A 13,987-nucleotide genomic window follows, 5' to 3' on the forward strand; every position below is an offset into this window, starting at 1 on the left:
TAGGGACAGTGTGAACAAGTTCTTTAAAAATATGGATTACTTTTCCCAATAGTAAGGAAAAAGCAATATATTGAAATCTGAAAAAGTATAAAATAAGTTTTTATTAAGAACTTCTTTAATTAAAGTTTTACTGCTTTAAATATCATCAAAACTGCTACTTAGAAATTGTACTTCTTTAAAACCATTAGATTTATATTATCTGTTAGTAAAATATTCACAGTAACTCATCAAACAATTTCTACCATAAATTTTAAAAGGCTATTTCCTAGATGTTAATATTGCAATTAGCAGAGCACATGTCTCAGTGATAATGAACTTATAATGTAATGTGATAAGTGGACACTGAAAAGTAATTTAAGGGTTTAGGGTGATTTAAAAGTCATTTTCTGTTATTAGTTTGTAAGAGAGAAATAATTTACTTTATATTTGGGGTATTTCTTTTTTCAATTTATGTCATCAGTGTTCATCCTCTTAATATGAAATACTGGTAGTTGCCATTTTTATCAATGGCCTTCACAGGCACTTTAACTGAAAATAAAATAGTCACTGCTAATAATAGCTTTGTTATCATTAATATACTCAGATCATGTTGTGATACACTTTACATGATTACTTAGAATGATATAAATATATTGATCCTTTTAGTGAGTTTATACTACTTTATTACAAAGGTGGTTTTCTTTTAACACATTGCACTATACAAGAGGATTCTAAATTAAAAGTCTACTTGTCTGATTTAGTAGAAAAGGTAACTAAAGAAGTGAAGTTTGCTTGAAATACATAATTACAAATTTTTCTATTTGCATTGTTATTTTTCTAAACTACTTTTATTGAAAAATCTAAGATATGCTATGACATTGTAAAGAAGTTTGACTTTTTCCTGGCATCCATTTGGGATTATTTAAAAATATATAATTAAATATTTTTTGACATTTTAGTTCTACCTAGAAGTGTAATAACTCATTTTGGAGCTGGAATACTTAAAGACTTCTTCATTTCTCTTTTCTGATCTGTTGACCCAAAGTCAAATGTTGCATATTGTTCATAGGACTGTTTATTTAAATGTCAAACAAAAAAATATTTTAAAAAATGCTCCTCCATTGTGGCTTCCATCCTCTATTTCCACACCCATATATAACACCATTTGTTATTTAAATGAACATTGGAGGATTAAACTCAGAAGTAAACATATCACATCCCAAAAACAATACCCTCAAAAATGCACAAATGTGCTTTAAGAAGAAATTCTGGGAAGTTTCTGAGGAAACTTTTCTGAGGATTGATTGAGATAAGCAATAGGCTTCATATTACTCCTTTAGCAGAATATGCATTTATAATCTATTTTGGATGCATTAGGTTAAATTATGACTTTGTCTACTTCTAAATCGAGTTATGGTTCTTAACATTTTCCTAACTCATAGAAAATTTCAGGTGGACTATAAACAAATTTCTCCCTGCCATGAATTGCCCCCACTCATGCTTCTACACAGCTTTATGTACTCCAGCAACTCAACAAATTTCCCAAACACCACCTTCTAACCTTTAATGCAAACTCACATGAACATTCTTTGCATTTTATTCACTTGTTTATAGCAATATTGTAATTCTTGGTCCAACTTTTTGATTTGGCCTTTTTTATGGGATTTGCCTATTTAATCCAAGGGAAATTACATTTCATTATCTGGAATCTGAAGGGCACCTCCATCCTACTAATAGCCAAGTGAGATCACCTGGAAAATATAGGCTTTGAACTCAGCATTTTTTTCAGATTAGTTCGGACTCATTATTCTCATGAGAAGTAAATCAGCAATTAGTAATTCTGCTTTTTTTATACATGACTCAATGTTAGGTTGGTACATCAATAGGCAATGTTGGTGGAATGAATGTAGGAGAATATTGTTATTCTTGGTATTAAGGATCATCATAATGAAAGCATAGTAACTCAATTTTAGATACTAGTAATTTTGGAAGTTCTGAGTAAAAACTTCCAATCTATAAGAAAAATGATATTATAATTTAGAGCATAAATAATGTTTTCGCTTAAACATTTTTAAAAACCCATATTAAGAGATGATTTATTTAAGATTAGATTAGAGAATTTGGCAGGCAGACCTGATAGATTATAACCTAGAGCTACTCAAAGACCAATGGACAAAGCTACTCCCAAGTTGTTAATTCATGTTTGAAGAAGATGTATACAGAAACTAAAAATTTCATAGTATTTTGACAGATTAATTTTATGTCTGTTGAATCTAAGAATAAAAAATAATTGGGCTTGCAAAAGAAAATTTTTTTCAGTTTTGACCAAGGGAGTTAAAAATGGAGGTGCAGAAAGACTCTGATCTCACCTCCTTCCACAGACACAACACATTTACATCTATATATGGAATAATTTTCCTCGGAAAAGGACTTGAGAACTAGATGAATAGTGTTTCCACAACAGAAGTCAAAAGAGATACATGAGGTCAGGGAGGCAAAAATAACAGCTTCACTGGTAACACAACCCTTGTCATGGAAGGATCCTCCCCCAAAGCATAGGGAACTCTCCCTTGAGGAGTGAAGGGTTGTGCCTTACATTAGGCAACCCTAGTCTTTCCAGGGAAGGCACTGGAAAGAAGAGCCCCCAAAACACCTGATTTTGAAAATCACCATGAATAAAGAGCAGGAGAATCATAGAAATATCAGGAATGGAGGTGAAGCCAAGATGGTGGCATGAGTAGGACAGTGGGAATCTCCTACTAAAAACATATATTTTTGAAAATGCAACATATACAACTATCCCTAAAAGAGAGACCAGAAGACACAGGACAACAGCCAGACTACATCCACACCTGTGAGAACCCAGTGCCTGGTGAAAGGGAAAAGATACAAACTGCAGCCCGGCGGGACCCGAGGCCCCTCACCCCAGGTCCCGGCCAGAGGAGAGGAGTTGGAGCAGGGAGGGAGAGGGAGCCCAGGACTGCTAAACACCCAGCCCCAGCCATCTGCACCAGAGCGCAGACACAGTGCATGCGTGGGGTGCTGGAAACTAGGCAAGCAGGACAGTAAGACCTGTGAGCAGGTCCAGCAGCCAGCGCCTCTGGGACAAAGAAAAGTGAGTGCTTTCTGAAAGTCTGAAAGGGACAGGGACCCCACAACTGGACAGAAGCATCCCGGGTCACAGTCCAGCAGCTGAAAATTCCAGGGAACTCTGAGCACACTAACTCCCTGGACAATAGCTCTGAGACCCCTAACGGAGGTAAACAGCCAAACAGCCCCCCATGCATTACCCCTCCGGGGCCCCGCCATAGCAGAGCAGGAGCCTGAGGCTGGTCACACCCACAGCAAGGGAGCTTCCTCCATACTGGCTGGGCAAGATACAGAGACCCAGTCTACACACAATTGCCCAACACAAGCCACTAGAGGCCGCAGTTGTCCCAGTAAAGAAAGGCCAGGAGCTAGTGGAAAAAGTCTTGGCTCTCCCAGCTGACAGATGAGTCAATAGCATGCCACTGCACCTATCAACATGAAAAGGCAAAAAATTTGATCCAGACAAGACTAACCCAGACATCTTTTACATCTTCTACATCTTCCCCTGAGAAGGAACCTGGGGAGATAGATTTAACCAATATTCCTGAAAAAGAATTTAAAAAAAAGTCATAACCATGCTGATGGACTTGCAGAGAAATATGCAAGAAATAAGGAGGGAGAAAATAGAAATAAAACAAACTCTGGAAGGACTTCAAAGCAGAATGGACGAGAAGCAAGAGACCATTAATGGACTAGAAAACAGAGAACAGGAATGCAGAGAACCTGATGCAGAGAGAGATAAAAGGATCTCCAAGAAAGAAAGAATATTAAGAGAACTGCGTGACCAATCAAAACGGAACAATATCCGCATTATAGGGGTACCAGAAGAAGAAGGGAGAGAAAAAGGGTTAGAAAGTGTCATTGAAGAAATAACTGCTGAAAACTTTCCAAAACTAGGGGAAGAAATGGACTCTCAGACCACAGAGCCACACAGAACTCCCATGACAAGGGATCCAAGGAGGGCAACACGAAGACACATAATAATTAAAATGACAAAGATCAAAGACAAGGACAGAATATTAAAGGCAGCCAGAGAGAGTAAAAAGGTCGCCTACAAAGGAAAACCCATCAGGCTATCATCAGACTTCTCAACAGAAACCTTACAGGCCAGAAGAGAATGGCATGATATATTTAATGCAATGAAACAGAAGGGCCTCGAACCAAGAATACTGTATCCAGCACAATTATCATTTAAATATGAAGGAGGGATTAAACAATTCCCAGACAAGAAAAAGTTGAGGGAATTTGCCTCCCACAAACCACCTCTATAGGGCATCTTACAGGGACTGCTCTAGATGGGAGAACTCCTAAAAAGAGCACAGAACAAAACACCCAAAATACGAAGAATGGAGGAGGAGGAATAAGAAGGGAGAGAAATAAAAAATCATCAGACCGTGTTAATAATAGCTCAATAAGAGAGTTAAGTTGGACAGTAATATAGTAAAGAACCTACCCTTGAACCTTTGGTAACCACAAACTTAAAGTCTGCAATGGCAATAAGTACATACCTTTCAATAATCAACCTAAATGTAAATGGACTGAATGCATCAATCAAAAGACACAGAGTAATAGAATGGATAAAAAAGCAAGACCCATCCATATGCTGCTTACAGGAGACTCACCTCAAACCCAAAGACATGCACAGACTTAAAGTCAAGGGATGGAAAAAGATATTTCATGCAAACAACAGAGAGAAGAAAGCAGGAGTTGCAATACTACTATCAGATAAAATAGACTTCAAAATAAAGAAAGTAACAAAAGATAAAGGACATTACATAATGATAAAGGGCTCAGTCCAACAAGAGGATATAACCATTATAAATAAATATGCACTCAATACAGGAGCACCAACATATGTGAAACAAATACTAACAGAATTAAAGGAGGAAATAGAATGCAATGCATTCATTTTGGGAGACTTCAACATACTACTCACTCCAAAGGACAGATCCACCAAACAGAAAATAACTAAGGACACAGAGGCACTGAACAAAACCCTAGAACAGATGGACCTAACAGACATCTACAGAACTCTACATCCAAAAGCAACAGAATACACATTCTTCTCAAGTGCACATGGAACATTCTCCAGAATAGACCACATACTAGGACACAAAAAGAGCCTCAGTAAATTCCAAAGTTTGAAATCCTACCAACCAACTATTCAGACCACAAAGCCATAAAACTAGAAATAAATTGTACAAAGACAGCAAAAAGGCTCACAAACGCATGGAGGCTTAACAACATGCTCCTAAATAATCAATGGATCAATAACCAAATTAAAATGGAGATCCAGCAATATACGGAAACAAACGACAACAACAGCACAAAGCCCCAACTACTGTGGGATACAGCAAAAGCAGTCTTAAGAGGAAAGTATATAGCAATCCAGGCATATTTAAAGAAGGAAGAACAATCCCAAATTAATGGTCTAATGTCACAATTATGGAAATTGGAAAAAGAAGAACAAATGAGGCCTAAGGTTAACAGAAGGAGGGGCATAATAAAGATCAGAGAATAAATAAATAAAATCGAGAAGAAAAAAACAATAGCAAAAATCAATGAAACCAAGAGCTGGTTCTTCGAGAAAATAAACAAAAAAATAAGCCTCTAGCCAGACTTATTCAGAGGAAAAGAGAGTCAACACACATCAACAGAATCAGAAGAAAGGAAAAATGATGACGGACCCCACAGAAATACAAAGAATAATTAGAGAGTACTATGAAAACCTATATGCTAACAAGCTGGGAAAACTAGGAGAAATGGACAACTTCCTAGAAAAATACAACCTTCCAAGACTGACCCATAAAGAAATAGAAAATCTAAACAGACCAATTACCAGCAACGAAATTGAAGCGGTAATCAAAAAACTACCCAAGAACAAAACCCACAGGCCAGATGGATTTACCTCGGAATTTTATCAGACACACAGAGAACACATAATACCCATTCAACTTAAAGTTTCCAAAAACTACAAAAGGAGGGACTACTCCCAAACTCATTCTATGAAGCCAACATCACCCTAATACGAAAACCAGGCAAAGACCCCACCAAAAAAGAAAACTACAGACCAATATCCCTGATGAACGTAGATGCAAAAATACTCAACAAAATATTAGCAAACGGAATCCAAATATACATCAAAAGGATCGTACACCATGACCAAGTGGGATTCATCCCAGGGATGCAAGGATGGTACAACATTCAAAAATCCATCAACATCATCCACCACATCAACAAAAAGAAAGACAAAAACCACATGATCATCTCCATAGATGCTGAGAAAGCATTCGACAAAATTCAACATCCATTCATGATAAAAACTCTCAACAAAATGGGAATAGAGGGCAAGTACCTCAACATAATAAAGGCCATATATGATAAACCCACACCAACATCATACTGAACAGGGAGAAGCTAATAGCTTTTCCTCTGTGATCGGGAACAAGACAGGGATGCCCACTCTCCCCACTGTTATTCAACATAGTACTGTAGGTCCTAGCCATGGAAATTAGACAAAACAAAGAAATAAAAGGAATCCAGATTGGTAAAGAAGAAGTTAAAATGTCACTATTTACAGATGACATGATATTGTACATAAAAAACCCTAAAGACTCCACTCCAAAACTACTAGAGCTAATACCGGATTTCAGCAAAGTTGCAGGATACAATATTAACACACAGAAATCTTTTGCTTTCCTATACACTAACAATAAACTAATAGGAAGGGAAATCAGTAAGACAATTCCATTCACAATAGCATCAAAAAGAATAAAACATCTAGGAATAAACCTAACCAAGGAAGTGAAAGACCTATACCCTGAAAACTACAAGACACTCTTAAGAGAAATTAAAGAGGTCACTAACAAATGGAAACTCATCCCATGCTCCTGGCTTGGAAGAATTAATATAATCAAAATGGCCATCCTGCCCAAAGCAATGTACAAATTTGAAGCAATCCCTATCAAATTCCCAACAGCATTCTTCAATGAACTGGAACAAATAGTTCAAAAATTCATATGGAAACACCAAAGACCCCGAATAACTAAAGCAATCCTGAAAAGGAAGAATAAAGTGGGGGGATCTCGCTCCCCAACTTCAAGCTCTACTACAAAGCCATAGTAATCAAGACAATTTGGTACTGGCACAAGAACAGAGCCACAGACCAATGGAACAGAAAAGAGACTCCAAACATTTACCCAAACATATATGGTCAACTAATATTTGATAAAGGGGCCATGCACATACAATGGGGAAATGACAGTTTCTTCAACAGATGGTGCTGGCAAAACTGGAAAGCTACATGTAAGAGAATGAAACTGGATCACTGTCTAACCCCATACACAGAAGTAAATTTGAAATGGATCAAAGACTTGAATGTAAGTCATGAAACCATAAACTCTTAGAAAAAAAATAGGCAAAAATCTCTTAGACATAAACATGAGTGACTTCTTTTTGAACGTATCTTCCCAGGCAAGGGAAACAAAAGCAAAAATGAATGAATGGGACTATATCAAGCTGAAAGCCTCTGTACAGCAAAGGACACCATCAATAGAACAAAAAGGTATCCTTCAGTATAGGAGAATATATTCATAAATGACAGATCCGACAAAGGGTTGACATCCAAAATATATAAAGAGCTCACACACCTCAACAAACAAAAAGCAAATAATCCAATTAAAAAATGGGCAGAGGAGCTGAATAGACAGTTCTCTAAAGAAGAAATTCAGATGGCCAGCAGACACATGAAATGATGCTCCACATTGCTTGTCTTCAGAGAAATGCAAATTAAAACCACAATGAAATATCATCTCCCACCAGTAAGGATGCTACCATCCAAAAGACAAACAACAACAAATGTTGGCGAGGTTGTGGAGAAAGGGGAACCCTCCTACACTGCTGGTGGGAATGTAAACTAGTTCAACCATTGTGGAAAGCAGTATGGAGGTTCCTCAAAATGCTCAAAATAGAAATACCATTTGACCCAGGAATTCCACTTCTAGGATTTTACCTCAAGAATGCAGCACTCCAGTTTGAAAAACACAGATGCACCCCTATGTTTATCGCTGCACTGTTTACAATAGCCAAGATATGGAAGCAACCTAAATGTCCATCAGTAGATGAATGGATAAAGAAGATGTGGTACATATACACAATGGAATATTACTCAGCTATAAGAAAAAAACAGATCCTACCATTTGCAGCAACATGGATGGAGCTAGAGGGTATTATGCTCAATGAAATAAGCCAGGCAGTGAAAGACAAGTACCAAATGATTTCATTCATATGTGGAGTATGAGGACAAAAGAAAACTGAAGGAACAAAACAGCAGCACAAGCACAGAATCCAAGAATGGACTAACAGTTACCAAAGGGAAAGGGACTGGGGAGGATGGGTGGGAAGGGAGGGATAAGGGCGGGAAAAAAGAAAGAGAGCATTACATTTAACATGTATAGTGTGGGGTGCATGGGGAGGGCTGTTCAACACAGAGAAGACAAGTAGTGATTTTACAGCATCTTACTATGTTGATGGACAGTGACTGTGAACGGGTATGTGGGGGGGACTTGGTGAGGGTGGTAGCCTAGTGAACATAATGTCCTTCATGTAATTGTAGATTAATGATACCAAAATAAAATAAAAAAATAAAAAAGCAATATCAGGAATGAAGATCCAGCTTTTAAAGAGCTCATGTTCAAAAGCACTCCCCCAAAATACAGTTCAAAAGCAACAACTTGAAAAATGCCTAGACCATAGCAAGGGAGAACCCCTTGCTAATATTTAAGTGGCTACTGAACAAGCAGGAACCTTCAGGGACTTTGTCAGGGCTGGCCCACACCTTTGTTGCAATCTCTTCCTAACTTGCTGGAGTTGGAGCCTAGGGTGCCATTTTTATTGCCCTCCCTCTAGCCTTCTAGCACCAAAGGGAGTGCTCGGCCTAACCTGTCCCATAACCTGAATGCACCAGCCTCAAGCCAGGCCCTACCCAAAGCAGCCCACCACAGCCAAGCTGGGAGAGTGCCCTGACCACACCCTCTTGGCACAGAACTGGGAGGGGCACGCACCCCAACCGCACAGTCTCAGCCTAGCCGCCAAGCCTCAGTTGGCCTGGGTGGGTGTTCAGAGCCCCACCTATCCAGCCCTGAGACCCAGCGACAACCAGGCTAGCCTGATTGTCCCCTTGCAGCAGCCGAGGCCCCAGCACACTGAATGGCAGAAGATACTTGCCACTATTTCTGATATGGGAATATTATCCAAATACATTAAGAACTCATAAAACTCAGTAACATAAAAACAAGCAACCCAATTGAAAAATGGACTGAGGACCCAAAAAGACATTTTTTAAAAGACATAATTTTGCCAATAGGCACATGAAAAGATGCTATCACTAATCTATAAAAAAATAAAATAATAGCAAATAGTAACTAGATTATACTTTTGAAAATGCAGGAAGTCAGGAGTGCTTAGTTGCCCATAAAATTTTGCACTTCTTGGCTTATATTCAGAGCTGTTAAATCCAAATCAGTTATACAAATATACCACCAGAAAAGAAAACATTCCCTGGCATGGCAGATACTGTTTCAAAGAAAATATTTTTAAAAACCAATCTTTAATTTGAACTAAGCATTAACTACATGGTGAAAATTTTACTTAAAGCATCTAAAGAAGAAAATATTTGAATATATATATATTTGTTACCAAGAAATAACAAGCTAAATGTAAACTCAACTGAGGCTGTAGCGGCAGTAAATAATGTTATAAAGTAGCTAATGAGTAATTCCATAGACAACTGTTTCCAAAATCAATGCATAGTTTGCATAAAGCCTCACAACATGAAATTTTCATTCAAACATACTCATCTAGCAACATGTAATTGGAGAAATAGTAAGTGGAAATATTAGTGCATTATTTTAACACATGAATATTACTTAGAAATATGCTTTGATCTCAATTCAATGTCAGGGTAAAAAAGCCTTCATTTCAGTAAAATAAAGTATCTAGGCTAATAAATGTTAATTAATTCAGAAATAATTTTGGTAACATAATGATTAAAATATATTTATATACCTCCATCTAGTATATGTATATGTATATTTGTATATGTGCATATATACATATACAAATAATCTTTTGAATTCTTCAGGTTCACAAGATTTATTATGAAGGAAAAGGAAAATAGCAAAATTATAGAAGTCCATTGTCAAAATCAACACATTACCAACCAGTGATATTTGACTGCATGCCAAAATATTTATGAATATGATTCTCTTCAAAGGCCTGAATTTCTTCTAAGTTCAGTAAACTTCCGGAATTGATCATATTGATAGTGAGAGATGGAGACAGAGAAAGGGAAGGAGACATAGAAAGAGACTGATAGAGGGAGAGCCAGAAAAGAGAACACTAATACTTCCTGATTATTTTTGAAATTTTTGTCCTGCAACTAGCATTTCTCTAATATTTCAGAGTAAATTATTGAACCTTATGCTCTAACTTCATTAGTTTAGTGACTGTAAAGCACAGTGTTCATCAAGAAAAAAACAAAGGCAAAGCAGTCAAGAATGTTAAAAACATGTACTTTAAATACACAACATATATATACTTAAAATAGAAAAGAACATAGATTGAAAATACAATGTTGGAAAAAAATATACTGGGCAAACAATAAGCCAAAGAAGGCTGGAGTGGCTATATTAAATCTTATTAAAAGCTCAAGACAGAGAGTAAATGCTTGAGATAAATGGAATGTTTCATAGTGATAAAAGAGCCAATTCATCAGAAAGACTAGCAATCATAAATGTGTGTGTAGCTAATAATAGAGCCTCCAAATTCATGCACCACAAAAAAGTAAAAATATTTAAGGAGAAATTAGCAAGTTCACTTTCAGAGATTTTGGCATTCCTCTTAGCAAAAATAAAAAGGATGGAGGAGGAAAAATATAAAAGATATGAACACTCTCAACTGCTTTAATCTAACATATTTATAGGTGTCTTGCCAGTGGGTTTTAGCCCTGCACAAGCTCACTATGAATTCAATGAGACCAAAGAAATGATGGTGGAATGTTCTTGGGGTGAAAGGGTTTATACCCAACTTTATTCCCATGGTGGCAAGTCAATCACTAGAATCCTGTCCATTCAGAGCAAGTCTTCATGAAGCAAGCCTGTCTCTGCCTCTGGGCCTCTCTGCCCCTGCATCCTTCTCAGTCCCCATTCTCACCATTGCCACCACGCCAGACTCTGCTCTCCTGCAGCCTTGCAGCAGAAGTGCCACTGCATCACCCAGAACACTGGGCAGAGCTCTTTATATGGAGTCAATAACAAAGTATTGCCCACATGTGTGTAGTGAGCTGGCCAACCAGGGCCAGGTGAGAATCCTGGCCATGGGAACCTTCACTTTATCCACAATAGGTTTTATATTTACATTTATATTTGTATTTCATTTGTATTTATTCTAGAACACCCAACCATTGTAGAATCCACACTTTTCAAGTGCACGCATTGTTCATTCACCAAGACAGACTTTCCCCAGGGCCACAAAACAAATTTCACATGTTTGAAATATTCTTTTATCATCACACTATGAATTAAATTAGGAAACAAAATTTGTAAAATATTTAGAAAAGTTCAACATATTAGGAAATAAGTTATTCCTAACAAAAGAAGTTAGAAGAAAAAAAGAATAAAAGGAAATGAGAAAATAATTTTAAAAAATTGAAAGTATATACATAAGGGAAGACAAATCTTATATTTGCCTTGGATATTAAATAAGTCCCATATTTCTATCTCCTTATTAGTTTAACCATCAGAACTTCAAACTTTCATTGTTTACTTTTCATGCTTTTTAAGATAGAAATAGAAAAATCTTGAAAAAAATTCATTTCTTTGTTGTTCTTTCTAGTGGAAGTTGAGGGAGATATTGATACAATTTAAATTAAGCCCTATTGTCAATAATTAAGGAATCCAGACTCTGAGTCAGTATCATCTTTGCAGTAATGAACAACCCCAAAATCTCAGTGGCTTACACAAAGATCAGTACTTTCTTATGTGGCAAATCAGTTGCTGCAGGCTGGCTACTCTGTTCAGTGGGTCTTCTTATCCTGGGGTCCAGGGTCAAAGAGAAGCTCCCTCTTATGGGAGAGGATCCTCTTTTGAAATAAGGATCTGGTGAAAATACACAATACCTCTTAAAATACCTGCGTAGCGTTGGCACACAATCCCTTTTGCTTCACACCCCTCATCCTCTACTCTATCTTGACACACATGGGAGGATCTCCAATCTGAGTCTCCAAGGAAGAGGTGTTTTAACACGTTAAAGGTAAGAAGATACTAGAATATTTACTGCAGCTGAAACATATTTTTCAATTTTGGGGCATGCATCAAGATTCTTCACATATCAAAGTGTCTGTGTGACAACTTTGATAAAATTATAATAAGACTACAGCCATTAAAAATGTAAGGCTTTGTTTAGTGCATTCAGTAGAAGAATGTAATTACTTGTGAACATTATCCAAACTCTACTTCCATTTTTGGGAAATTGGTCATAGAAGTTTGTGGGGAAAATGGAAGTTCCTATGCTGGGATCCTCACCTGACCCTAAAGTACTTGATGATGTAATTGGCCTACTGCTAAACTTATACTTCCATACCCATTGACAATGAGCTATTATTGGCTGAGTCACTATGTAAAGAGCTCCACCCGGTGCTCTGGGCAGGCTCTGAGCTGGAGGTAGATTATGGACCTGCAGACTGCTGGATGCAGACGTGATTGTACCACCGTGAGAATAAAGCAAGGTATAAACCCTGATCCATTCTGTTGTTACTCAGTTTCATCGAATCCACAGTGAATTGCCCAGAGGCAATTCCTGCCGGGTGACAGTGTTGCTGTGGTAAAATTAGCTAGAAATCAGTCCTACAATTATTAAAAACTTGAAAGCAAGATTTGCAATATGTTGATACTGCAATATTCTGCTTTTGATATATAATTTGGGGGGTTAGGAAAAGAAGGAAAATGAGCTGTATAAACAAATGTCTATGTGTTATGGAAATGGCTTTTAAAATAAACCATTGCCAGTGCTGGCTACGGCAGCACGTATACTAAAATTAGAACAATACAGTGATTAGCATGGTCCCTGCGCAAGGATGACATGCAAATTCGTGAAGCGTTCCATATTTTTAAATAAATACATAAACCATTGCCAGATACTCCTGTCTTCCAATGGGTGTATCAATTAGAAATCCTAATCTCTATGTTTGATACAGTAGTCTTCTCCTTAGCTTAACCACTTTTATCTTGATCTTGGTCTTTCATTACTGTTCTGGAACTGCTGACATGATAAATGCTGAATTATTCTTTCAAAAACACAAATAAAGCACCAGCAAATAGAAACAGTGCTTCTATGTGGTACTTGATAATATGAGTTACCATGACTATAGGCAAATTTTGGTCAACATCAAGGAATATTTAAATTCTCTACCTGAGCAAATTTTTACTGTTACCCATGGCTTATTATAGTTCCTATGAATATTAGTCTGGTTGGTTTTGATTAAGCCCTTACTATATGCCACTGTGCTAGACACAAGACATTAGAAGCTGATTATCTCTGTCCTCAAGCAATTTATAGTTTATTGAAAGTAGATGAACATGTAAAAATACTTTTAACATTCTACATGTGATGTTCAAATTATAAAGCAATAAACTGGCCAAAAGAAGAAACTGAATTTAATCCATGGATTAATTCATGAATATGTGTTATCATTGTCCAGAAAATCCGGCTACTATGAGAAAAGACCCAAGTTCTTTTTAGTTAATTAGTTGTAGTTAATTAAAAATATGAAACCATAAACTTTCAGTCTTATAAAACATCCACATATGATTTTAGGTTCAATGTACTTTTACAAAAGAGAAACATGAAGTCAAGACTGCAG

General features: G+C 37.0%; 1 non-coding gene across 1 annotated transcript; it reads left to right on the forward strand.

Annotated features, from left to right (window-relative positions):
* Positions 1-13,132: 13,132 nt before the first annotated feature.
* Positions 13,133-13,236, forward strand: LOC118927896 (U6 spliceosomal RNA). The gene has a single exon (XR_005031004.2). It is a non-coding gene; the product is annotated as a U6 spliceosomal RNA (small nuclear RNA).
* Positions 13,237-13,987: the final 751 nt, after the last annotated feature.

This window comes from Manis pentadactyla, chromosome 1 (assembly GCF_030020395.1).
Source record: "Manis pentadactyla isolate mManPen7 chromosome 1, mManPen7.hap1, whole genome shotgun sequence".
Lineage (NCBI taxonomy): Eukaryota > Metazoa > Chordata > Mammalia > Pholidota > Manidae > Manis > Manis pentadactyla.